The following is a 27,462-nucleotide window of genomic DNA, read 5'->3' as shown; positions in this document are numbered from 1 at the left end:
ACATTTGCTCCAGCGAAGGCTGCCTGGGTGGGAGGTGGGAGGGGCCCAGGGAGAGCTGTGGCCTAGTCTCTGGCCACTGCTTCCTCTGAGCCGCTGGCACAGACGTGGGGGAAGACGGAGACTGAGGGGCACCAGGCAGGGCAGGTTCAGCTGGCAGCACTCCGGAACTTTCTGCAGGGTCAGACTCCCAAGTGAGCTGCAGTGCTGTGAGGGCCCAGAAGACGGGACCGCGGGCCGAGGAACAGTTGCCACTGCTACACCCAACACTGATGCCTCACGATGTTCCTATAAAGCTGGTCTAGAACTGGCCCTGTTTTACAGATGAAGAGCCTGAGGCTCAGAGAGGGTAAGGGATTGGCCACCCGGCCACTCAGCGGGAGAGCAGAATTTGAACCTGGGCCACCCTGGCTCCAGGTCGACCCCGCCCTGGTGTGCCTGCCCTGGAAGATCCTGGCTTTGTTTTCAGCGCCCCCTGGTGAACTCTCTGCCGGCTGCGGTGGTCTCAGCACCCCAAACCCCCCTCCAGGAAGCACTCAGGCCCACCGGCTTCCTTACCCCAGGGCCTCGGTTTCCCCACCTGTAGGATGGGGAGCTGGGAAACTGGGAGGGTCAAATGCATCAGAGCATAAAGTGCAAGTTGTCCTTCTGCAGCTCCATTGCAGTGGGGCAGGTAAGCGGGTGGAGGCTGTCCTTCAGATCGTCAGGCAGGCAGGGAGGGGTTGCAGGGAGATGGGGACAGGGAGACAGGCAGGGTCAAGGCTTCCAAGGATTGAAGTATTTGAAGACCTCCGCGGCGGCGGCACATGCTAAGGGCTTGATGAAAGCAGCTGGCATGGGCTGCTCGCAGCTGACCTTGCACAGGTGATGGTGCTTTTCTGAGCTTGAGTTTCTCTTTTATAAAGTAGACACAGCGCCTCCCTCCTAGTGCTGTGGAAGAACGCAATGAGATCACGAAGCCAGCGCCGGATGCACGAGAGGAGGCCAGTGCATGGAGACGCATCCGCATCGCCACCCGCCTCGCCGCCGCAGATGCGCCCCCACGTGGCTGTTGTCCAGCGAGACGACCACTCTCCCTGTTGCCTCTGGAAGGGCTGTTCAAGTGCGCAGGCCCCGCCCGCCCCTCACAGCCCAGGGGCAGAGCAAGTGGGGTGGCGCCGACGGGCACTCTTCAGTGAGAGCACACACTCCCGCCGCGGGCAGGGGACAGGGGCCTGGCACGCATCCGCGCCCGGCCCCCGGCGTTGTTCCTGCGAAGCACGCTGGTACACGCAGGGCGCTGCAGTTCCAGGGGCCAGCCATAGCCCTGCTCGGTGGCAGTCTCTAGGGGTGGCCCTGAAAGCTCCCTGGCGCAGAGCACGCTTGCTCAACCTTTATAGAAAGCCACCTTCTGAGCGCTTCTTCGTACCTTCCCATTCGAGTCCCAGCCCACTCCTCCGCCGTGCGGGAAGCCCATTTTCCTCCTCGGCCTAAGCCCTCGGTCTCCCCCACGGCTCAACTGTCCTCGTCATAAGGGTCCTCCTGGGCTCACGTCAGCCACGAAAACCTCGTATGCACCACTCAGCCTGGCTCCTGTGGCTTAATTTTTTTTTAAAAGATTTTTAAATTTCTCTCCCCTCCCCCCCTCCCCCGTTGTGTGATTTTCTGCATCTGCTTGTATTATCAGGCAGCATTGGGAAACTGTCTCTTTTTCTCTTGTGCCATCTTGCTGCATCAGCTCTCCATGTGTGCGGTGCCACTCCTGGGCAGGCTGTGCTTTTTTCACATGGGGCGGCTCTCCTTGTGGGGCTCATTCCTCGCGCGTGGGGCACCCTGTGTCACGGCACTCCTTGCGCAGGGCAGCACTGCACATGGGCCAGCTCACCACATGGGCCAGGAGGCCCTGGGTATAGAACCCTGGACCCTCCATAGGGTAGGCGCACGCCCCATCAGTTGAGCCACGTCCGCTTCCCTCCCGGGGCTCTTTAAACTGGGGTGGACATCTCCCCTGGCTTGGCGGCCCAGCGAGGCAGCTCTGCCAGCCGGGCAGGCGTCAGACCACCCAGTGGCACCCACTGCCCCCAGACGGCGAGTTGGGAAGACTGCATTTGGGCGGCCTCCACTCCAGCAGCTGCTCAGAGCACCCCCGAGCTGCCTCGGTGTGGCTGGACTCCCAGGCACTCTCGGCCAGCCCCGAGAAGAAGCCCGCCCCAGGTCCCGGGCCTGCGGGACCCGCGCTTGGTGGTTTCCCTTCTTCCCCCATCTTTCAACACCTCCCAGAAACACAGCCTCATTACATGACCCCATGCTGGTTCACTTGAGAAATAAAACTCAGAAACAAATTAAATGGCAATTTCTTCCTACATGGCAGGGAGGCCAGGCCTTAGGCACACCAGGCCGGCGGCTCTCGGTTCCGACTCCTGGGGGCCACTTCCCCCCCAGTGGCTCTGGAGGCATTAAAGTCAAGGCCTCCATGTGCTTTTCCAACCAGCAGTGATTTTGCATTTCATTTCCTTTGTTTTTCCTCCCTGAACAGTTTGCTCTGATCCAAGTCCCTTTTATCGAGACTTTGGTAATAAAACGCAAAACCCTCTGTGGGACTATGGGCCAAAGCCACATGCAACTACAACAAATAAATGTGCAGAGGTGCTGCAGGCCAGATCTGGGAGAGACCCTCCCGCACCCACCTTCTCTCCCCGCCCTAGGCGGGCGGGGGCATGCGCCAAGGGCAGCAGGGCGGGACGACGAACCTGTTCCAGGCGATACAAACTGGTGGTCTCCCCAACACGCACCCGCAGAGACGCAAATAAAACTGCCAAGCTCATTCTAACCGGGGACGCAAATCCAATTCTCTCACTGGTCCCAGGGGTCTGCAATTAACATACCACGCCTGCCCCACCGGGCCCCTGCTTCTCAGCTGCTCCAAAACACATAACTCGGGGCTCCAAAGAGCTAGCCCCAATTACACACCAAATTAAGTTTCAAGTTATATATAGAGGTGCCTGTAACTAAAATAAAAAATAAGCCCGCTCTAGCGTCTTTCTGTGCGTGGCTCTGCCTAACCTCAGCACTAAACCTCAGCCAACCTTGATTTACGGTGGAAGACGCCAGCCGGCCGTAAACACGCAGGGTCAGCAGAGGGGAGGGCTGCATCCCCCCAGGTGGGCATGCCAGGTCCCTGCCCGGCCCGGGCCGCCTGCCCCGGCGTGGCCAGCTGAGATGGGCAAGTGTACAAGCCACTCGCGCACCCATCACCTGGGGCACCCTGACCAGTGCACCCAACCGCAGATACGAAGACACGGGTCCTGGCCTCGTGGCCTTCCTCCAAAGCCTTCGCCACATTTGAGAAGGAAGGACACCTGGAGGGAGGGAGCCACACCCCTTTTCTATGACCAGAATCCTGCTTTGGAAATGCAGAGATGTTCCCTCATGGGGGACATCTCCACTAGGTCCATCAGAGCCCACAAGTAAGGCAGCCACAGCCCCTGGGGCAGAGCCTACCAGGCGCCTGCCACGTCCCATGGGCACACAGCCACGCATACTACGTTTCCCAGCCTCCCTTGTAGTGGGAGCTCCGGCCAGTGGCCTGTGGGTGAGTGTGACGCTTGCCAAGTCCAACCGTGGCCACGCAAAGCTCCCGCTCCAATCCCCATGCACTCGCTCGAACCAGGAATACCATGGTTGGACAAGTGAGAAAATACATTTGCATGCAGTTAAGGGCTGGCTATTACAGCAGCTGCCCATCCTGACAACTACATGGCTTGAATGAGATAGAAGCCCCCATGTGGGGGGGGTGTCAAAGTCAAAATGCCAGGCACTGGGAGAAGCACTTGACATTGATGACCTCATCGAGTTCTTGCCACAACCTTGACAGGGGAGGGACGATGTCTCCTGTGGATGAGGAAACTGAGTCTCAGAGAGGAGGAGTGGCTCATGCAAGCAGTGGGTGGTCCCCTGAGAGAAGAACCTGGCTTTGCCATCATGACCCACCTTTCCCACGGCACCCCACTGGGCTGCTTGAACCCCTGCAAAGGCAAGCAGCTCACCGAAGGCCCTTCGGGAAGAATCTTTTATGCCCAGGTTGGTGCAACTGCAGAGTCAAGACCGGCCCAGGGCTTCGTCTCCTGTGAACTGAGTTTAAGAGGCTTAACAGAAAGAATTAACTCCACCTCTGGGATTCAGCTTTTTAAAAGAAATGACCTTGATGTGACTCTTTAAGCCCAGCAGTCTTTTTTTTTCCCTTCTTTTTTTTTTTAACTGTTACATTGAAAAAATATGAGGTCCCCATATGCCCCCCACCCCCCTCACCCCATTCCTCCCACATCAACAACCTCTTTCATCATCATGGGACATTCGTTGAATTTGGTGAATACATTTTGGAGCACTGCTGCACCACATGGAAAATGGTTTACATTGTAGTTTACACTCTCCCCCAGTCCACCCAGTGGGCCATGGCAGGACATACAATGACCAGCATCTGTCCCTGCAGTACCACCCAGGACAACTCCAAGTCCTGAAAATGCCACCCACATCATGTCTCTTCTTCCCTCTCCCTACCCTCAGCAGTTACTGTGGCCATTTTCTCCACATCAGTGCTACAATTTCTTCCATTACTAATCACAATAGTTCCATAGTAGAACATCAGTAAGTGCATTCTAATCGATACTCTATTCCTCCATCCTGTGGCCCCGGGGATGGTGATGTCCACTCCACCTCTGTATTGAGAGGGGGCTTAGATTTCACTTGGATGATGGATGCAATTCTCCTGCTTGCAGTTGTAGGTACTCTTGGCCCCACACTCACCCTTCCAACACTGTTTTCACTTATGTGCAAGGGCCATACTGTTCCAAGATCCTCTTAGCATTAGGGTGACCAACGGTCCTGGCTTGCCCACGACTCTGAGGGGGCGTTCCTGGGACGCTAAACCCGGGAAGGTCCTAGGCAAATCGGGAAGAGTGGTCCTCCTAGCCAGGAAGCATGACACTGTGTCCCACGAGGGGCAAAGGGCAGTCAAATGCACAGGGTAGACAAGGGCAGCGAGAGGCAAGATGGGTGGCAGTTATCTGCTTTAAATGCAAGGGGCAAAACAAACCCCTAAAATTCCCATTTACAACTTCAGCCTGCCAACAAAAAGGTGACATGGCGCGAATTTAAAGTCTTATCCCAAGCCACGGAGACCACGGCAGGAGAGGTAACAATTTGAAACAGTGATGGGGGAAAGCAAGAGGTGTCGAATTCTCCTCGAGCTGGAACTGTCAGCAGCAATTCGTGTTAATTAGCACGAGAGAGGAGAGAGGCTGCCTAAGCTGGAGCCTGGGGGACTAAGCCGTGCCAACATGACACCCACATGACAAACAGGAGCGCTGTACATGCCACCAGCGGTTCCTTTTCGAAATGCATCCATTTGAAAACAAACAAAACCCAGCTAGATACATAACCCACCCCGCTGCACACATGGGCATGGCCATGCACGCACGCACACACCTTGCCATAACACGGTTCACCTTCTGTGCACGGGACGGAAATTCACCGCCAGGGTCACTGGAAGGCTTTTATCATTGCAGGTTCTCCTAGTTGGGACCTCAGGTTCTGCGCTTTGTCATCAAGGGCAGATTAGATCAGGGTCACTGCGCAGGAACCCTCCAAAATTGCAAATTCCAGTTCTGTAATCTTAAAAAACCCACTTGGACTAGACCCATGACTTTCGACCCTGGCTGCACATGACAGTCAACTTGGGGGAAAAAAAAAAGCAAAACCTGGGCTCCCCTCTAGACTAACTGAATCTGAATCCCATGAGGCGGGGGCCTGGGCATCTGTAATTTTCAAGATCCCCAGGTGATTCCGATATTTGGAGCTGAGAAAACTGCTCTAGACTTTTTCTGTCAAGGGTCAGATAGTAAATATCTTAGTCTTGGCAGGCGAGATGGTCTCTGTTGTTACCACTCAACTCTGCCCTTGTTGCATAAAAGCAGCCATAACTAAATCCATAACCTAATGGGCATGGCTGTGTGCCAATAAAACTTTATTTATAAAAGCAGAAGGTGGGGCTGTAGCCCCACTGGCTGATTCAAGCAGCTATTCTAGATCATACTGGGGGCCATATCCCTCATGGTCCAAGTTTAAAAATTCTGTTTCAGACTTTAGGAGCAGGGATTTGCTTGCATTCTGCTTATTGTCACAAGAAAATCAAATAGAAGTGGCAGGATGAATGGGGCAGTGGGGAGTAAATGTGTGGAAAAACAGAATGTTCAGGGCCTGCAAGTCAGAGAACTGCACTTGGTGTTTCTCCTGTCACAAAATTGAGCAAGCAGTCTTTTAAATAATTCTTGCTTTTGTTTTCCTTTTTCAGAGACTGGTCTTTTTCAAATCAAGCTAAGTCATATCACTAACTCCTCTCCCCTGTTAAGAGGTCCCCTTTTTTAAACAATCTAAGGGAGCATGGAGAAGAAAAATGACCCAAATTGGGTGGACTGGGGGAGAGTGTAAACTATAATGTGGACCATTGACCATGTGGTGCAGCGGTGCTCAGAGATGTATTCACCAAGTGCAATGAACATCCCATGATGATGGAGGAGGTGGTTGTTATGGGAGGAGTGGGGTGGGGGCGTGTATAGGGACCTCATATTTTTTTAATGTAACATTAAAAAAATAAAGACAAAGAAATTAAAAAAAAAAAGAAAAGAAAAATGACCCAAATTAAGCATCCTTAATCTTTTCTTCTTCTTTTTGTAAAATTTAGAGAAACAGGTTTAAAAAAATCAAACAGGGCTACTTCTAGGTGAAATTTCTTAGTAGATCCAATTTTGTTTAAGGGGAGTCGTCTTTGCCCCATTTTCTCAGTACCACAAGGACCCCAAATTAATCTACCCACGGGAGGACTTCAGCAATCCAGCCTTTTGGTTGGAGAAGCCCTTAAACAAGGTTACTGAGGGTAGCGTCCCATCCAACTGCCCTCCAGGTATTCCGAGTCTATTTAAATCCCTCCCAGGATCAAAGTAGCCCGTTCTACTGCTGGACAGCTAAGACGGCTGGTACCAAAAGCTGTCATCCTGTCGCTCCTCACTGTACTGAGCCCTTGGGGCTTTCCCCTTTTCCATAAGGCAAGCTTTCAGATATTGGAAGCCTATTTGGGTGTCCCATGTTTCTGGTCCATTCTCTGGCCAAGCATTTCCTGTTTCCTCAGATCTTAATATTTTATAGAAAAACAAAAAACACACAGATATTTTACATCAGATGATTCTAGACCAGAAAGCCCTGGTGAATGTTTTTCAGGCTGGTGAAAAATCTGATGAGCTGGGAGAGTTTCCCAATCCTGGACTTTGAATCCCAGCTGCATTAACAGAATGAAACTTCCTGGCTTTCTCACCTGGGGAGAGGGCAAAGAGGCCGGCCAATGGGGACACAGGTAGGGATGGATGTTGGGTTGTTTATGGGGGGTCGCTAATGGGTGGACCAGGGCAGACACTACCAGTTGCCTCCCCAATATCCATTTCTCCCCCTTCTTCTGAACCCCAATTTTGAGTCAGCAATTTAACTAGTTTTAAAATGATCACTTCCCAGCCTCCCTTGCAGTTAGGGGCAGTCATGTGACAAAGTTTCACCCATGAAGTGGAAGTCACGGGGAGGGATTTCCAGGCATGTTCTTTAAACGGGAACAGAGAATCCTGGTGCGCACCCCTCTTCCATTTCTTTTAACCATCTGCTTCCTGGAATGGAGCTGTGAGGTAGGAAACTCAACCACCACTGCTAGGAACGACGAGCAGTGAGGAGCAGCAGCTGATTCCTCGATGGCCCTGCTGGACCACAGAAGGGGTCCCAGGCTGCTTCTCTTCAGGCTGTCTATTTTAGGAGATAAATAAATACCTCTTGGAGGAAGCCACTATGAGTTGGATTTTTTTTTACTTGCAGCTGAACACAATCCTAACTGATGGTTACAAATGTTGGTACAAATCCATCATTTGTGACAGCTGAAAAGAATGCTGACTGACCACATCCCTACTGCTCAAGATTTAGGTTGGTTCCAATATTTTTGCTGTTATAAATACTTTAATAATAAGCAGTTTTGTGCATAAACACCTATGGGTCCCTTCAACAGCATGGCAGATCTATTTTTAATTTTATTGAGGTAACATATACACAACATAAAGATTAACCATTTTAAGTGTCCAATTCTGTGGTATTAATTACATTCATGATATTGTGCTACCGTCACCACCATTCATTACCAAAACTTTTTCATGACCCCAAACAGAAACTCTGCACCTATTAAGCAACAACACCTCATTCCCCCTTCCTCTAGCCGCTGGTACTCTCTAATCTACTTTCTTTCTCTTTGACCTTGTTTATTCTAGATAGTTCATATAAGCGGAATCAAACAACATTTGTCCTTCTGTGTCTGGCTTATTTCACTTAGCATCATGTTTTCAAGGTTCTTTCATGTTGGAGCACAAATCAGTTATTCATTCTTTTTTATGGCCAAATAATATTCCATTGTATGGACAGGTCACATGTTGTTTCTCTACTCATCTGTTTACGGACACTTGCGCTATTACAGTGAACAGTGCTTTGGACTATTGTAAAGAGTGGTGCATGAACACTGGCGTGCAAGTATCTGTGCAAGTCCCTGCTGCCAATTCTTTGGGGGTATATACCTATGGAGAATCGCCAGGCCAGAGGATAATTCTCCTTAGAATTATCCTATGATAATTTTGAAGAACTGCAAATCTCTTTCACCTCCATTATCTCATGAAGCAAGTGGAGAACAATTTGCGCTGGGACGGCTCAACAACCAGAGATAGGAAACCAGCTCTCCGTGACGTGTTTTCCCTCCTTTACGTTCCCCACAACGTCGAAGTTCTGCTCAAAGAGCTATCCAGCTTGAGGGAATATTGGCAGCTGAGTTGAAAGCAAGAATTGAAAAACAATTACGAACCCTCAAGAGCTAGGGAGAGCACACCCGCTTTCTAAAACCCCTCGGATTAACCATCTTGAAGGGCCATCTTGTCGAGCCAAGAAGCTTGTCTGCAACCGCAGGGTGCAAAGAATGAATGAAGGCAAGAGATTAAAGCATAAGCCAGAGCTCAGAAAGACTTCTAGTGCTTGGGGCCAATGAGGAACAAAGCCTCAGAGATGATGAGCCAAATGTTTGCGGGGGGGATATGGGGACTGGGGAGGACGGGTATTCGAAAAGGTGGCCGAGATGGGGAGATCTTGAAAAGGCATTAGGAAGGAGCTGGTTCTTAACGACAAATACAGGAAATCTACTCCAGGGACCACAGGGATCCCAACCTCACCTCCTGTAACCTCTGGATTTCCTGAGCGCACTTTTTATTTCCCATGTGGGATGTGCATTTGGCGTCTGCCCTCAATGATCTCAAGTGTGTGTGTGTGTGTGTTTGGGGGTGGGGGCTGGTTGAGAAGCTGAAGACAATGTCATTTCTTTGTTCTTAGATGATAAAGCCACCATGAGCTCTCCTGCCTTCTGAAAAGCTTTGTGCCTCTGCCCGTTGTATTAGCTTAATGGATGGGTCCAATCGTTCTGGCTGTAAAGAAAGTCCCATATTCTCATCGACCAACCCGATAAAGCCAGAGATGCGACACAGAGAGACTCCCCTCCGGGTGCAGTTGTCCTTGCTGTCTTTAAAACACATTGGCTCTTCCTACCTGTCCAGTTCTGAGGATCTTAAATTTGGTAACTTGAACTCTTTGAACAAGGGGTACCTGCCATCCTAATCAGAAAGGTATTTTATTAGCTGCGATTGTGAAAACTGTTATTAAGTTCTGTGCCCTGGACTGAGCATTTGTGGGGTGGGTATTATCTCCATTGTATAAGTGAGGAAACTGAGGCTCAGAGAAGTGAGGGAATTCAGTGCTCAGGATTATAAGGGGAAAAAAAAGGAATTCTAAACATCTTAAGCAAATGTGCTCTAATTCTCCGAGTGAACAAGCAGTGTCATGGAGAGAATTGCAGGGCCTTTCTGGAGAGCAGCTCCTCCTCCCACCATTCATAAGGAGCAGATGGAACTCTTCCTGGCCCCTGGCTTTCTGAGACACATTCCTGTCCCTTTGCTTATTCTCCAGGCTGCAGGCCCAGGTTCTAAAGCCAGACCCAAGACCCAGAGCAGGCTCTGCATCCCTGCATGCAGGGAGGGGCTTTCTCTCTCTCTCTCTCACACACACACACACACACACACACACACACACACACACGGGTCCCTGCAGAGGAGAGGATTAGGAGGCAAGGCTGAACTTGATTGAAAATAACTTCCCTCCAGGCTGCTTTCTCGCTCTGTACCTCTTCCTTTCCTGCAAGTCTGGCCCCAAGGCTGGCAGACTCAGGGTGGTCCTTCCTCTCCTGGGGGCGGGAAATCACCAAAGGCTCAGGAGGGGGTGCTGAGCAGGTCTTCTGAAGCAGGATGACATCTTATCGATGTTTTAAAACGTTTGAAAATCAAAGCAGCCAATGGTCAGGGGTCAAGGGCGGATGCTGTAAAAACAGGCTGCTCAGGCTCCAGCACTCACCAGCTCCATGATGGCGGGCAAGCTGCTTCCCCTCTCTGTGCCTCAGTTTCCCCATGTGTAGAGTGGGGGTCACTGTAGTCCACAGCCTCCTGGGGTAGCCATGAGGATCAAAGGAGAGCTGGTATTTCTCAAGAGCTTAGAACCTGACAGGCGCCAGTCCGGTTCCCACGTCACTTCCTCCTGCTTCCCTGACGCAGGCCCTCCTGAGCTGCATATCCCCGGAGCGCCGCCCCCCCCAAACTGAAAGTGGAAGGGTGCTTGTGCTGCAGCAGGTGAAGAGCTTTCCAGATAAGATCCCATGAGCTCCTGGGCTTACACGTCTGTAAAACGGATCCCCGGTGCTTCCCTCTCCAGACTGTGACCTGCCCATGGTCTCGCAGCTGGCAAGCAAGAGGGCAGGTCAACGCCACAGCCTGAGCACGTCCCATGCGGGCTGCTCTACTTCCCGGGCGGCTGAGGTCAGACTGGGGGTGAGACAGGCTCATCTTCAAAATGAGGTTTTATTTGCATGGAAAATGCCGTTTTATACATTTTGAGCATCATGATGACAAACAGGGACAAAGTCTGGTCTACACGCGCTGCGGCAGGGAGATGTAGGACGGTGTCACCTGGCATTGCAGGGTCAGAAGAATCATTGGGATGCTTCTTTTCTCTTTTTTTTAGGTACTGGGGATTGAACCCAGGACTTCATACATGGGAAGCAGGTGTTCAATCACTTGATCTGTGTCTGCTCCCCAATGAAAGCTGGTTTTTTCATTCATTTGTTTGTTTAGGAGGTATCGGGGATCAAACCCGGGACCTCGAACATGGGAAGCAGGTGCTCAACCACTTCAGCTACACCACTCCTTGGGATGCTTCTTAATTCAGCTTCTCGCAGCCCTAGACAGATGGGATCCAAATGCCGATTGGGAAAGCCTGGGAATCTGGATGCTTAGCATTCCACATCGGGCTGAGTCTCCCACAGGGGCAGATCTGGGAGCAGCTGCAGAGATGGAAAGGGCCTGGGCCCCCTGCTGTCCGGGCTGTAGGAACGCTGGACAAATCTCAGGTCTGGGCCTTCACTTCCCCCTCTGTGAATGGGATGGTTGAGGGTACCTGTCCTTCCTCACTCCTAGGGCCGCAGCAAGGATGACGAGCTTGGCGACAGGCCCAGTCCCCAACCCAGGGGCCACAGGTATGCCGTCGGAGAAGTCGGAGAGGCGTGTACAGCACTGTGGGAGCCAGGGATGCCCGGTTCTGCTGGAAACACCCACGAGTTCCAGGGCAACTGATATTAGGGAACAATTTATGCATGATGCACATTGTGTTTGCTTATGTACTATTTCATTTGTGAGAAACACAGAAAAACTGCACCTAGCTGAATGAAGCTGTGCAGGACAGGAACACACAAAACTCACACACAGATAAACAGACACAAACATACCCGTACACACCCCCCTCAAGCCTCGGTCCCCCGGCTGCACCAAGAGCCACACCACGCCATCCACGTCTGGTCTTAACACTTTCCCTCTCGTCTCTCCCAACCCTCCCTCTATGGCTTCACAAGTCACACTTCCAATGCCCACTGCCAGGACAGACTTCAGACCCCTTCCTAGAGAATGCCCTATTTACCGTCGTATTTCTATATTCCTTAACCATATGTTAACATGTGTAAAACTACTCTTGCATATATTAGCTTTCCATCTTCTTTTTTTCATGTGTCATTGACAAGGTTTTTGGGTCTGGTATGCCTAAACCCCTTTCCCCCTTATTCCCATATTTCTTATTACTGTGTGATTTTGCACAGTGCAGGAAGCCTTAGGAATGCCTACACAGTTATAGCAGAACTGACTGTGGTATTCTAATACTGTTCTAAGCACTTCAACAAAATTTATGCTTCTAATTCTCACATTAATTCTTTTAAGCCTATGAGGCAGATCCCATGATTACTCCTATTTTACAAATGGGGAAACTGAGGCACAGAGAGGCAAAGTAGCTTGCCTACGGTCACACAGCACAAAGTGGGTGGAACTGTAATTGTGCCAAGGTGGTTGAGTCCCAGAGCTCAGGCTCTGAGCCACCCAGATACATGCCCCCCCCCCACTGAGGGACAAGGCAGCCCCCGGTCTCCAAACTGGGGGCACCCTCCAACCAAGTCCCTGCCATACATGCCTCTGCACTGGGGTGCACAGTGCTCCCCACACCCTTTCAAGCCCAATTCCATTCATAAAAGGGCATCATCTGATCAGGCTTCATGACTGTTTAGTGGGAAGGAACTCTCCTGGCTTTGTCAATGACAATGAATCAAGGCCTCAAATGGTAATTAGGGGCCTGGTGACTCAGCAGATAATTGCAGCGCTTACCACTTAGAAAAAGCTTTTTGCTCCCTGTGAAAAGGCTGGCTTCCTCGAGTACCCCACAGGTCGCTGTGTCCCAGGGAAGGCATTCCAATATGCAAGCCAAGTCCCAACACCTCTCCTCCCCTCCATCTCTTAAATACGCACACAATGTCAACTGGCCAAGGCCAGATAGGAGACAGGGGCTCCTGGGTAGCGCTCCCTTAATTTATTCATTTAAAAATGAAACAGAACAATGCCCTGGGAAGGGGAGAAAAACTAAGGAATACAGGGTCCCAGTCAGCATCTTGCTGGGAAAAGGCACAGGAAGGATGGTGGATGTGGAAGGGTCTTATCTCCAAACCAGCCAGAGCGAGCCACAGGGGCTTCCCCATGGTGGGAGGGTGGGGCTGGCATCAGAAACTCCAACTCCAGCAGGTCTTAGGAGCCAGGGAAGGGGATGAGAGGGCGTGCTAAGCCGTGGGACCAGGGGGAACAGAGGTTGGGAGAGTGTCAAATCAGGATGGTGTGTCCTGGGACTTACAGAGCCCAGTTCCTCGGGAGGGAGACAGAGCACAGGCTGGCGAGCAGCGATGGAGGAGGCTTGAACGCTACCCACTAGGGGTTCCTTGGGCCAAAAATACAATGAGGCCATTATTAGCATGGACCCATTAAATTAGAATGTGTTTTTTTCACCCTGGGTTGACATTTAGTAAGAGTTCCAGAAGTAAAGTCAAAGCAGAAACAAGAGTAAAATGAATTATACTTTGTTCACCCAACTAAGCAATTGTAAGTACCTGCTAATGCCAGTTGAGACTAGATGAGTTGTTAGCATTACGGCTTTCAATCATTATCTCTCTTTATCCTCTACAAATAATAGATTTCAAGGCATTCTCTTGCATGTGAAGAATGCCAGCTGTAAATGAAACTGCTGGCCTAGACTCAGCAGGAGCCATTTAAACTGTTTTGTGTGTAAATGCTTAAAACAAATTTAACTGCACCTCATTTATCCAAAGTCATCTCTTCTTTCAATTAATCTGAATTCCTAAAGGGGTGGGTGGTGAGGAAGCTACCGTCCCTGGAGCCAGACCATTGGCTAAAAGCAACATGAACATTGTCTTGTTTGATTCTTACGTCTGAGAGACGACCCCAGAGCCTCCTAGCAGCCTATCCTCTGGGTCACAGACTGGCTTAGGGGACACTAGACTTAAGCTGAGCCAATGAGCTACTTTCCTGGCAACTTTAGACCTGGGACATGTCTCCCACCCATAGCTGGAAAATGAGCTAGTAGCAGCCACATTTCCCACTCTTGGTGGAGAGAGTGAGTGGGAATTAGACAAAATGCAGAGAAGATTCGAGGTGAAAGAGGAATGAAAGAGCTGGCAAGGCTGGAGTTCCTGGTTTCCTTTACTCTGGAAGCTCAGTAGCATCCCAGCCTTGCTGGCGTCTTGTCTGGTAGCGCTTTCTCAAAGTCCATGAGATGCTCTATCCCCTTTGTGCTTAGGTTAGTTCCAGTCAGTTCCTGTCACTTCCCACCAAGAGTCCCAACTAACATAGGCAGGTATTTACATTGACCACAGCTCAACAATGAAGATACCGAGGCTTGGGTGCTTGCTCAAAGTCGTGCTGCTAGAAAATTTCAGAACTAGACTTTACCCCCCTTCCTCCAGATTTCTTTCTATTTCCAACACCCACCTTTGGACATGGACAAAAGAAAGAGCAGGTCTCCTGCCTGACAATCTCTCTGTGTTCCTCTCAGAAGGAATTAATGCTAGAATTAAGGCTATTAGGGCAACTGCAGGAGGGGAAGGCTTAGCTCTGCTCCTTCCTTTCCCACCAAGCACTTCCCAGCCCCAACCACCCCCTAAGAGCAAAGGGCCAGGAGCCCCCCCTCTCCAAAATGGCTGCTGTTGGGTGGCTTCACTGGCCCTCTCCAAGATGGCTGCTGTTGGGTGGCTTCACTGGCCCTCTACAAGATGGCTGCTGTCGGGTGGCTTCACTGGCCCTCTACAAGATGGCTGCTGTCGGGTGGCTTCACTGGCCCTCTACAAGATGGCTGCTATTGGGTGGCTTCACTGGCCCTCTCCAAGATGGCTGCTGTCGGGTGGCTTCACTGGCCCTCTACAAGATGGCTGCTATTGGGTGGCTTCACTGGCCCTCTACAAGATGGCTGCTGTCGGGTGGCTTCACTGGCCCTCTACAAGATGGCTGCTATTGGGTGGCTTCACTGGCCCTCTCCAAGATGGCTGCTGTCGGGTGGCTTCACTGGCCCTCTACAAGATGGCTGCTGTCGGGTGGCTTCACTGGCCCTCGCCAAGATGGCTGCTGTTGGGTGGCTTCACTGGCCCTCGCCAAGATGGCTGCTGTTGGGTGGCTTCACTGGCCCTGAGTGGCTTTGGAGGCCTGCAAAAATTGGTTCCTCTCTCAATTCCAGGACTCAGCTGTGTGGCCAGAGGCGAATTGCTTAACCTCTCTGACTTTCACTCTTCTCACCTATAGAATTACTAAGGCACTATCTGTAGCCTCTAGCTGGGGTGAGGGGAGGGGTTAAGAATCAGAAATTAGACATACAGGGCAATAGCACCAGTCACAGGTCTTTAATCTATTCTTTGCTTCTGGCCTTCAAGGTAGCTACTCTTTGTTAGTTTTTTAAAAAATAATTATGCCACGCCAAGAGCTCCAGAAGTGTCCCTGCCTCCTGCTAGTCCTCCAAGGAACTGTTTGTTTCCTTGACAACAATGTTCTAAAAGAAGATGACACATTTCCATCTTTCCTTAACAGACTGTTCTAACCCCAGTGAGGAATCCGCCCATCTAAAGGGCTGCTGTGAGCCTCCACCTGGTCTCCATGCCTGAGGGACAAAGAAGCTTCTGGTATCAGCTCAAAGGAAGAGGGAGTGGAAGAGCCCAGCGTGGAGGGAAGGGGGGGCCTTGAGCCCACTGTAGCCCTGAGGCTGACATCAACAAGCCCCGGCCACGTGCCAGGCTCTGTGGCACACGCCCACCCCTCTGTCCCTGGGAGCCCCCACCCGCCTGGCTGGAGCCTCAGGCCTGAATCTTTAGGCCAATAAAGATCGCAATAAAGGGGGCAGGAGCTGAGGAGAAGCTGCTAAGAAGCAGCCGCAGGACAGAGGGGGCTGGCGCTGCTGCTTCTGGGAACAGCATCGCGGTGTGTGTACTTGAGGTGTGCGTGGGGCAGGGTGTGTGGTGTGGTGTGGTGTATGTGTGTGCATGCATGTGGGGGGGGGAGTGTGGTGGACTGTGTGTGGGCTGTGATGTGTGTGTACGGGTTGCGTGACCTGATGATGTGTGTGTGTTTAAGAGTTATTTCTGGGGATGGAGGCCGTTGCCCTGGGCTGGAGCTGCCCACGGGAGCTGGGGAAGGCGAGGCCCCGCGAGGGCGCATGTCTTGGGGCCTGGGGGCTGGCCTTGGGAGCCAGGGCACAGGCCTTGGGGGCCAGGGGGCAGACCTTGGGGGCCAGGGGCAGGCCTTGGGGGCCAGGGGCAGGTCTCAGGGGCCAGGGAGCAGGGCTTGGGGGTCAGTGCCTTGGGGGCCAGGGTGCAGGCCTCAGGGGCCGGGGTAAGCCTTAGGGACCAGGGTGCAGGTCTTGGGGGCTGGAGGCAGGCCTCGGGGGCTGGGGGCAAGCTTTGGGGGCCAGGGTGCAGGCCTCGGGAGCCGGGGGCAGGCCTCGGGGGTCAGGGCCTTGGGGGCCGGGTGCAGGCCTTTGGGGGCTGGGGTGCAGGCCTCCCTCCACTCCCGGGGGCGGGAACGAGCGAGGAGCAGGCGCTGCGTGCGTGGCTCTGGGGAGCTCCGCGGCTGGCTGGCCCTGCCAGCCCCCGGCTCCCCGATGCCAGGCGGGACCCAGGCACAAGAACCCAGGAGCAAACGCCCACCCCACCTCGCCAGGCCCCTCGGGGGGTTTCAAGGACGACTCGGGAGGAAATGCAGCAGGCTCGGTTCCCACAGAACCGCTGGGAGTGGGCCAGAGGCCCGCAGTCCTACTTCTGTTTGGGATCCTGTCTTTCCTGCAACTTGGCGGGGCTGGGAAAGGGAGGCCTCCTGTGGCTCAGGTGTGCCCCAGCCACACCCGCACAGAAGCAGCCCCTCCCACCTCCGTGCGGAGAGCAGAGGCCCCTCCCGGGCTGTTCTCGCCTCAGACCCCCTTCACCTGAAAGCTGGAGGGCCCTGGGGCCAGGCCCCACCCGCCTCTCCATCATCACCTCCCTTTTCCTCTCCCCGCCCCACCCCTTTGCTGCTGCCAATCAGTGGTAGCTCCCCTACCCGCCCACTGCTGGGGCCCCAAGCCTTTGCACCCACTTTCATCACGGGCAGTACCCTCCCTGCACTTCACCAACATGTCAAATTCCCTGGATGCCGGCCCTGCCCTGCCCTCCCTAAGGCGGGGGAGGCACCCATGTGCTCCCTGCTTTTGAGTGGGGTACAAAGAACTATAACAGACCTACTCCCAGCCTCTGAAGAGCTTAGGCTGTTATAACACAGTAAGACATGAATGCAGGGAAAATGACGACTATTTTGCAAGCTATGTCAGGTGCCAAATCAATGGTCAACAACAAATCAATGGTAAGCTTGAAGGCTGCAGTGACCACGGCTGGCTTCCTGGAGGAGGTGGCTTTGGGTGACCACGTGACCCAGTTTATCCTTGTGGTGCCCGTGCAATAATTACTCTCAAAAGTCTGAGAGCCCCAGGGGACTTGGCACCCGGCAGGGCGCACAATCGCTGCTGGGCAGAGTGGCTCTTCCGAAGCTGGCTGCCCTCCCTGCCCCCCCCCCCACGAAGGCCCAGGTACCATGGGATACCCGCAGCCCACCGGCACCCTCGGCAAGAACCTGGAAGCCATCACGAGCCCCCCACTGCTCCATCCCCGCGAGTATCCATCAGCGTCACTCGGGGAAGGAATGAATCCTGACAACCTGCAAGCAGCTCCCTCTCCCAGATGCCTTTGCCACAATTTGTCCTTGGAGTGGCATCTTGGCCCTGGGCGCGGGGGAGCGGCGGTAAGGCCCGGAGGCAGAGGCTGGGGCCAGGCCAGCGTCCATGTCTACACCCCCAGAAGGAAAGCGATGGCAACGCTCCACGCGGCGCCCCATCACACGGGCTCCAGCCACCGAACGTCATCACTGTCCAAACGCACTGCAGCCGTTTCAGAGCCTGCTCCCGGGACGTGCTGGAACTCTACATTTTCTCCAAGCTCTGTACCTGCCGGACGGAAACCCAGTTTCCAACTTGGCTGCTCCAAACTTAGCTTTGCTCCAGCTGGTCTGCTCAGTGACGACTGACCCTAACTGCCCCCACAAAAGACAAGCAAAACATAACATTCCAGAGACCAGAGGACAGCTCAGCAAGCTCTGACCTGGAAAATAATCTAGCACAAGCGAGAAGCAGCTGGAAGATAGCCACCTGGTGCTTATTAAATGCCTAATAAAAAAGAGACACCATTTCTCGAGCCCTTACTTTGTGCCAGACAGGGCCTGTGCTAAGTGCTTCAGATGCACCATCTTATTCTGTCTAGACAACTTGGGGGCAGGGGCTACTGGGGGGCAGGGGAGGGAGGGGGGGCCAACCCCCTGGTGGGGGCGTCACTCACACTAGCTGGTTCCTAGCTGCCTAAGTGTCCCAGGTGCTGACGAGGGGATGGAAGGAGCAGCACCCTGTCCAGAGAAAGGGCTGCCCAAAGGCAGAATTTCAACTGGGAAGCCCTAAAATGTTTCCAGAATCTGAATACACATTTAGAATACTGGATCTTCCAGTTGGAAGGGAGCTGGGACAGGCCATCCTGTCTGATGTCCCCCCGCTCAACATTGCCTCTGGAGTGGTAGCAAGAGGAGAGGGAAGGCTGGCGTGGGCATAGTGGGGTGGGAGTTTATGGGGCTGGGGAGTTTGGAGATGGTGGGGGCGGGGACGTGGTGAGCAGGAGGAGCTGGGACCAGACAGGGGCTGCCATCCACTGCGGTGGGCTTCGTGGAGCACAGGGACGGTTTGGGATTTTATGGAAGTCATTCACCCAGGAGCATTTATGAAGACTCTGCTGCGTGCTCAGTTCTGCACTATGATGTATCGGAGGCAAGAGGAATTAAAAGGCACCTGCCTCATCTTCAACATAAAGATAAGCCAATGAGAGAGACCAGAAGACGTGACAGTGGATAACGGAGAAGCCGGAAAAAGAAGGGCCCTTCCTGAGCCGGGCCAGGCAGGCCCCCTGGGATCCTTGCTGCAAGGCCTGTCCTCCAGCAGGGACGGCTCTGTGGCCAGTCCCAGGCCAGTGCCGCACGTGAGGCCCCGACGGACCTCGGCCTCCTCCAGCCCACGCGGCCGGGCCGAGCCTGCATAACTGGGCGGCTGGCCCGAGCGCCATCGGCCGAGCTGCGAGGCAGGCACCGCACCGGGCACCACGATGCCGGGCACTGCGGCCACGGGATGCAGGCCCTGCCCTGCCCTGGATGGGAGCCCGCGGCCCTCAGACCCAGCCTGCGTCACCCAGGCCTTGCCAATTGCAGGGGGCATGGCAGAGCACCTGGACTCACGCGGCCCAGGTTTGAATGCCAACTCGGTCACTGAGGGAGTGACTTCCATCAAGTTATCCAGTCTCTCTAAACCTCCGTGCGCCCCTCTAAGAAAACGGAGCCAGCGGTCAGGCTACTGAGGAGCTTACGCAAGCTAATGCCCTCAAAACGCCCCATGCCCCCAGAGGGCCAGGCAGGGCACACGAGTGAGCGAGGAGCTAAGGAGAGGAGCCAACGGGGAAGGGGAGGTGGGGGCAACAAGGAGAACGCAGACGGCAGGCGGCAGGGCCCTCTCGCCCACCTGAGCTGCCTGCACCACGTTGCACCTGGGCCCAGCACAGAAAGATCTTCTGTCTCGTGATAACGGATATGGGCCATTTTAAATTTCATCAAAACCTATAAAAGTGTACGGTGCAAAATGTAAACCATAATGTAAACCGTTGACCATGGTTAGAAGCGATGCTTCAATATACGTACATCATATTATAACAAATGTACCCAGAAAACTTTTTTTCAAAAAAGAGAAAGGCCTGGTTTGTAGATTTTTAGTGGAATCTTTAAGTGTTGGCAGCTAATGCAATTTTTTAAACCTACCATATAGCACCGTAGTGTTTATGGATGAAATGTGATGATTGAGATGAGTGCCAAAGTAATAAGAGAGGGGGAGTGGGTGGGCTGTAGATGAGTAGGGGGCTGGGTGAGGGGTAGATGGGAGTTTGTTTAGTTCACTTTGCATATGTTTAAAATTGTCCATTACAGAAAATTTTCAAAAAAGTCTTTGTCGTGTCATTTAACCAATCTGTGCTCATTTATCTTTCTAACACTGGAAAAACAATTGAATTCGTCTTCAGGATTAAATAAGATAAATGTGCCTGGACAGTTTTTTAAAGCACTACTTCCATTAAAAACAAACAAACACTGGGTTAGCAAACAGGTGGTTGGACCCGTGGGCTGGTGGCTTGCAGACCCTCCCATGTAGCTGCCGCTACCATCAGCACGTATCTATTGGGCCCTTGGACCACCCCCTCCCCTTTGGGGCTGGTGCTCCAGCCTGGTTTGGGTCCAGGCCTCTGCCCTTCCTAGTGTCTGGGTCCTGAGGCACCTGCTCGGAGCCTGAACACGAGGCCACCTGCCTGCGGCAAAGGGCTTTGCAGGAAGGAGGCTTTGGGCAAGTCATACGCACCGTGCCTCAATCTCCCGGCAAAGGGAGATAACGCCTGTGGTGGGCTTGGCCCAGCAGCTGACACAGCGGACAACCACGGAGGGTCAGCCGTCACCGTCATGGGGACCTTGGAGGCCGAGGGTGGCCTTTGGGAAGAGAAGCCCGTCACTGACGGAGCACCAGCCAGCAGGCGCCAGCGAGGGCGCAGGGTTATTGGAACTGCACCTGGGGGCCGCAGCGGAAAGAATGACCTTGGGGACCAGCTGGGCTCCTGTCCCCACCCTTCCTCATAGGCCCACAGCTCTGCCTTTAAACTGGAGAGAATGTCAAGTCCACCATGCCTGGTACAGAGAAGGGGCTCAGCAAACGGCTGGTATTTTTCCAAGGCCGCAAAGGCAGAGAGGTCCAAGCGACAGCCCCAGGAAAAGCAGGGGGCAGCTGCACCCTGGCTTCCCAGACGCAATGCACTTCTCAGGAAAGCCCACTGCCTCTCCAAGCAGGTAGGACTGTGGTTCGTGGAAATGCGGGACAGGGGAACGAAAGAGCCCTCACGACCTAGGAATCAGACCTTCCCTCTGCAATACTTGACAATCATTCCAACCATATCAGTTTCTCCTTTTAGCTTCCCAGCGAATGCTGTTCTGTGCAGCTGGCATCGGAAGGAACAACCCCGGAGCTCGTTGAACATTTACTGTCAACTAGCCTGAAGCAGGCAGAAAGAGGAAGGGCCTCTGCGTGACATTCTCCAGCCTCAAGGAAAAAGAAAATGCTGGTTTAATGTGCCTGATTTGAATACAATCAGATTTTCTCTATAGCAACAATCCTGCACAGAATCCACTCTGCAGCTGCAATCAGTGGACAGCCAGCTCCCGGAGGGATCCCGGAGGGATCACGCTGCAGGCCGCTGGAGAAGCCACCCCTCTCCGGGGGACTGCCACACCTCGTCCTGGAGCAAGCCCCTCCACTGGAGTATTTTCAGCTGTCAATCTAAAAAGGCACTTCCTCTCCACTGGGCAAATCTACTGAAATGGCTTTGCCAACAAGCAATAAAGGTAATAGCGCTGGGTGGTCAGCTCTTGCCTTTCAAGTCCCCAAAGGGCCTGTGCTGACGACCTCGAAATAATAACAGAACTTTGGCCCAGGAATGGGGTGGAAGGGACAGGGGTCGCTATGCGCCCAGCTCCTCTGCGCTCCACAGCCGCGTCCCCCAGCCCCTTTTCCTCTGTCTACTGGCTGGACTGTCCCTGCACGCCCAGTGGACTTGGCAGGAGTGAGGAATTAACTTCCATCTTGTTAAGCCCTCGCAATTTGGAGGTTTATCTGTCACAGCAGCAAGCATCACTTCAACACATTTAACGAATAAGAAAACAGAACCCAAGAAGGGAGTGCAACTTGCTCAGGGATAAACAGTCATCCAGAGGGAGAGCCCATGCCCAGGCCCCTGGTTCTCCAGCTCCCGCGACCACGAGAGGCTTCCTGGAGGAGGTGGCTTAGAGTCAGGTCTTGAGTGACCCGAACCCAGTTGCTCCCCACTGCCCAAATGTGATTGTCAATCACATCCCCTTGCACTCAAGTCTGTGTCACACCACGATCCAGTTGATGCTGTCTCTCGTGGCTATCTCCACATCATGATCAGTTAATTTAATGTTTCAAAGATAATTCATTTAAACAAATTTCAGTTTCCATTATATATGTCAAGTGCCTTGCTTGTTTTATTATATAATTCACATACCATGTAATTCATCCATTTAAATTCATCCAAAACAGTTTAGTGTTTTTTGGTATATGCACAGATTTGTGCAACCATCATTGCAATTTAGTTTTGGAGCATTTTCATCACCCCCCAAAGGATCCCTTATCTATTAGCAGTCACTCCCCATTCCCACCTCCAACCCCCAACCCAAGCAACCATTAATATACTTTCTGTCTTCATAGATTTGGGATGTTTCCTGTGAATGGAAGCACACAAATGGTGGTCTTTTCTGACTGGCCTCTTTCACTTAGCATAATGTTTTCAAGGTTAGTCCACATTGCAGCATGACTCAGTGCTACATTCCTATTTTATTGCTGAATGATATTCCACAGTATAGGTATACCCTATTTTGTTTATCCAGTTAACAGCTGACAAACATTTGGGTTGCTTCCATTTTTGGCTATATCGAATAATTCTGCTATGAACATGTGTGTAACAGTTATATACCCAGTAGGGGAACTACCGGGTCAAATGGCAACACTAGATAGATTTAAATGCTTGAGGGACTGTCAGAAACTACTTTCCAAAGTGGCTGCACCATTTTACTTTCCATCGGCAGTATATGAGGCTTCCAATTTCTCCACATCCTCATCAATACTTGTCTGTTTTTTGATGGGGAAATGGTCCTTTACTAGGTATGAAGTGCTGTTGCTGAGGTTTTGATTTGCATTTCCCTAATGGCTAATGATGGTGGGCATCTTCTCCTGTGTTGAACGGCCACTTGAATATCATCTTTGGAGAAATGTGTATCAAATTCTTTGCCCACTTTATTTTTTTGTATTTTTAAAAATTCGTTTATTTGCCCACTTTTTAACTGGGTTGTCTTTTTAATTTTGAGTTTTAAGAGTTTTTTATGTATCGCGGATACAAGTCCCTTATTATATGTACAATATACAAATATTTTCTCCCATCCTGTGGGTTGTCTTTTGACTTTCTGGATGGCGTCCTTTGAAGCACAAAAGTTTTTAATTTCAATAATGCCTGCCTTATTTTTAAAGTTATTCCCAATGAACCAAATTACATTAAGTAATTCAATCTCAGAGCAGCAGTCAAGCTCTCCCTGGCCTATCTGCAGAGATCACATTGGCGAGGGGAGCAAAAGGGAGGCCAAAGAGCATTTCAGAAGAGCTTTCTTCCTGGGAAAGAGGTTGGTCTGCAGATGCAAATGACATCCATGCAATGGAAGACTGCAGCCACTGAAACTGCTGCAGGCCCACCTGTCGCCCTAGGCTTAAATATACTAAGCAAAAGCATAGGACACAGAACAGTAGGTAGAGTACAAGCCTGTCTTTTTTCCCCATCCAACATACAGTTAAATGAGCAAATGTTAAAGGTACAGCCTGATGCATTTCCACTTAGGAATACATCAGTATAACCAGCACCCGATCAAGAACACACAGCATTTCCATTATCCCTGAAAGTTGTCTCCGGTCTCTTCCGAGCCCACATTCATCCTTCCCCACAGTGTATGCACTCCCGTTTATCACTAGAGATTACATTTACCTGTTCTTTTTTTTTTCTTTTTTTGGTTTGGTTTTAATTTTTTTTTATAATTTACTTTATAAATTTTTAAAATTTTATTATCTTTTTTTAAAAAGATACATGGATCACACAAAATAAGGTTCCCATATATATTTGCCTGTTCTTGAACTGCACTCACATGGAATCGTGCCATCTGCATGCAGACTTTTGGGTCCATCCTTTCCTTTTGTTCCATGAATGGTGTTGAGAGTCATCCACATTACCCCGTGTGCCAGCAGGCTGGTCTTGTTTTTTGTTCATAATTGTGCATTATTCTATTGTGTGGCTATTAAGCAATTTGTCTATCTGCTCTCCTGTTAATAGGCAATGATCCTGTCTTCTTTTAAAGAAAAAAGTGTGGAAAGAAAAATGCCAACAGGGGTTGTCCCTGGATAGCGCAAGGTACTTGGTCCACTGGTAGCAAAACAGAGAGAGGAGGGGGCAGTGGGGGGCTGGAGGAGGCTTTGAAGGAAAGGAGACCCCTGAGCTGGAGGGAGAGTTTGCCAGGAGGCTGCTGGCTGGGGAGATGGAGAGGGGGAGGAGGGAGAGGGCACGACAGATGGGGGGGCGGTCAGCGAAAGCAAAGCTGGCTACTGCCACAGCTAGGCCCCAACCTCAGTGGGGCCTGGGGACAGAATGGGGTTGGGGGAAAGCTCCAGAATGCTGCAGATGAAGTCACTCATCCATGCAGTAAACAAATCTCTCCAGTGCACCTACTATGTGCCAGGCCCTGGGCTGGGGACTGGGAATCGGTGTATGTTAGCAGAGAGTAACTAACTGGCCAATTTTGAGCTCCCGGACACCCAGGGCAATGTCCAAAGTGGGTGCTGGCATCTGGCGGGGGTAGATTCCCGTCCAGCACCACCGTACACCAGCCCATGTCCTGAGTTAGCTCATTCTTTTTTTAAAATTATTATTTTTTTATTTATTTCTCTTCACCACCCCCCCCCCCCCGAGTTGTCTGCTCTCTGTGTCTATTCACTGTGTGTTCTTCTGTGACCACTTCTATCTTTATCAGCAGCACCGGGAATCTGTGTTTCTTTTTGTTACGTCATCTTGCTGTGTCAGCTCTCTGTGTGTGCAGTGCCATTCCTGGGCAGGCTGCACTTTCTTTCGCACTGGGTGGCTCTCCTTACGGGGCGTGCTCCTTGCACATGGGGCTCCCCTACCCGGGGACACCCCTGCGTGGCACGGCACTCCTTGCGCGCATGAGCACTGCGCATGGGCCAGCTGCACACGGGTCGAGGAGGCCCGGGGTTTGAACCGCGGACCTCCCATGTGGTAGGCGGACGCCCTAACCACTGGGCCAAGTCCGCATCCCTAGTTCATTCTTGATTCATTCACCAAAGAGTCGAGGCAGGCTGGGTGCCAAGCCATGTGCCGGATACAAAAGAGCAAGGCAGGCGTGGTCCCTGCCACGGTGGAGTTTACATTCCAGTGGGAGAGAAGAAAACCAAAGCTCAAACTAATAAATAAACTAATTGTAACTGCTGACAGAGAAACACTGTGGTTGAGGGATAGAAAATCCTACTTTGGTCAGTCATTTTATTGTCATTTTTGAATAAACACTCACATGGTTCAAAATGCCATGAGTACAATGGAAGTCTAGGCAGGGAAAAGTCGGCCCCCACCCCGTCTCCGGCCACCTGTTGCCCTTCCCCAAAGCAAACAATGTGATTAGCGGTTTCTGTGACTCCTTCCAGAAATACGTTTTAACTTCGACCCACAAATGCACATATACATGTATTGTGCCCCCCCCCCCAAATTTAGCCCACACAGCACCCTGGACCTTGGAGGTGAGGCGTCAGCTCTGCGCAGGTGGTGGGAAGCACGCCCAGGCCGAGGCCAGCAGGTGAAAAGCCCCGAGAGCGCATGCAGGCGGCAGAGCGGGTGGGCAGGGGAGCAGGACAGACTCTGCCACGGACTGCTCCGAGAAGATTCCTGCCCCCAGAGGCGCGTCCTGGCTGGATGACCCACCGCCCAGCCAGCGCGCTCCCACCCAGGTGAGCCGCCGGGCGCACCCCTCGGCCGGCGCGGCCCTGTGCTGGTCGGCGAGGGGGAGGCGTTTAGGAGACCAGAGTCCACGCGTCTCCTAAGACTGCTCATGACCAGTGTCCACCTTCTGGTAAGGCCCGGCAACCCCGGTGTGACCCGGGCTCACTCACAAGTACACAGGACTCCCGATGTGAGCAGCCACGTTCTGGAAAGCCCCAGAAGGCTTGGCGGTGTTTTTGACCCATCAATAATGATCACATACTAATTCTGCACTCCCTACAGTCCTCAGCTGCGTCTAGGGAGTTTACTAACCTTGAATCTCTTAGGCCCTGACGAGGGCGGGTAAGGAGGTGGATAATTGTGAATAAATATTTGCTTCATGGGTCTCTAAATATGGCTCTGTGAGCCCGTTTGTCTAGTTTCCACTCTGATACAGCCCCTTGGTCAACAGTAATAGTAATGATATTGATCATGATAATAACTTAGTCTCTTAAGTCCTTACTGTTCCCCAGACCTGGTCCTATAAAAGAAGATGGCCCACCCCCAAGCCCCCCACCCAAAAGCCTCTCGGCGGTCTGCACTCAGCATTCGATTTTTTTTTTTTAAGATTTATTTTATTTCTCTTCCCTCCTCCCCTCCCCCAATGTCTGCTCTCTCTGTCCATTCACTGTGTGTTCTGCTTCCGCTTGCTTTATCAGGCAGCACTGGGAATCTGTGTTTCTTTCTGTTGCGTCATCTTGCTGAATCAGCTCTCCATGTGTGCAGTGTCACTCCTGGGCAGGCTGTGCTTTCTTCATACAGGGCAGCTCTCCTTGCAGGGCTCACTCCTTGCATGTGGGTCTCCCCTACATGGGGGTGCCCCTGCTTGGCATGGCACACCTTGCGGGAGGCAGCACTGTGCATGGGCCAGCTCACCACAAAGGTCAGGAGGCCCTGGGGTTCGAACCCTGGACCCTCCATATGGTAGGCGGGTGCTGTATCAGTTGAGCCATGTCCACTTCCCCAGTGTTCGATTTTGAAAGCCTTTGTCCCCTTCAGTTGTCAAGCAGAGAACAGATCTTTTAACCATGCTTGGGGGCTTCACTTCCACCTCTTTGCATGATGTTGTGGGGAAGGAAGGCAAGGAAGAGCCTTACACGTGATTTCTACTCGGCTCATCCTTTTAGCCACGGCTTGCCACGCTCCATCCTTGACTGTGATTTTTTTTTTCTAATTAATATTCCAATTTTTAAAAAAAGATTTATTGATTTATTTATTTCTCTCCCCCCGCCACCCCGGTTGTCTGTTCTCTGTGTCTATTTGCTGTGTCTTCTTCTTTGTCCGCTTCTGTTGTTGTCAGTGGCACAGGAATCTGTGTTTCTTTTTGTTGAGTCATCTTGCTGTGTCAGCTCTCTGTGTGTGTGGCGCCATTCCCGGGCAGGCTGCACTTTCTTTCGTGCTGGGCGGTTCTCCTCACGGGGCGCACTCTGAAGCCTCTGCGGGGCTTCGTGGGGTCGCAGGAGGCGAGGACGACGTGGCCCGGCTAGAGGAGACAGACCACGGAGACTGGCTGATGGCGCAGATCCGATTTATTGAGGAAGTGTTTGACAATATAAGCCCGAGGGAACGGGGGTGGGGCTAGTGCGGGGTGAGAGCTGATTGGTGAGCACGGGGTTTTTGCCTATCTATGGTATGGGAGCTGAGGCGCTGCAGGCCGG

At 52.1% G+C, this 27,462-nt stretch overlaps 1 protein-coding gene across 1 annotated transcript in view; it reads right to left on the bottom strand.

The window, feature by feature from the left end:
• Positions 1–27,462, bottom strand: part of CLMN (calmin) — a 120,012-nt gene that overhangs the window by 50,550 nt on the left and 42,000 nt on the right. The window lies entirely within an intron of this gene.

Source organism: Dasypus novemcinctus, chromosome 3, assembly GCF_030445035.2.
Source record: "Dasypus novemcinctus isolate mDasNov1 chromosome 3, mDasNov1.1.hap2, whole genome shotgun sequence".
Classification (NCBI taxonomy): Eukaryota; Metazoa; Chordata; class Mammalia; order Cingulata; family Dasypodidae; genus Dasypus; species Dasypus novemcinctus.
The sequence above is the reverse complement of the archived record's forward strand: the minus strand, read 5'-3'. Positions and strand labels throughout refer to the sequence as shown.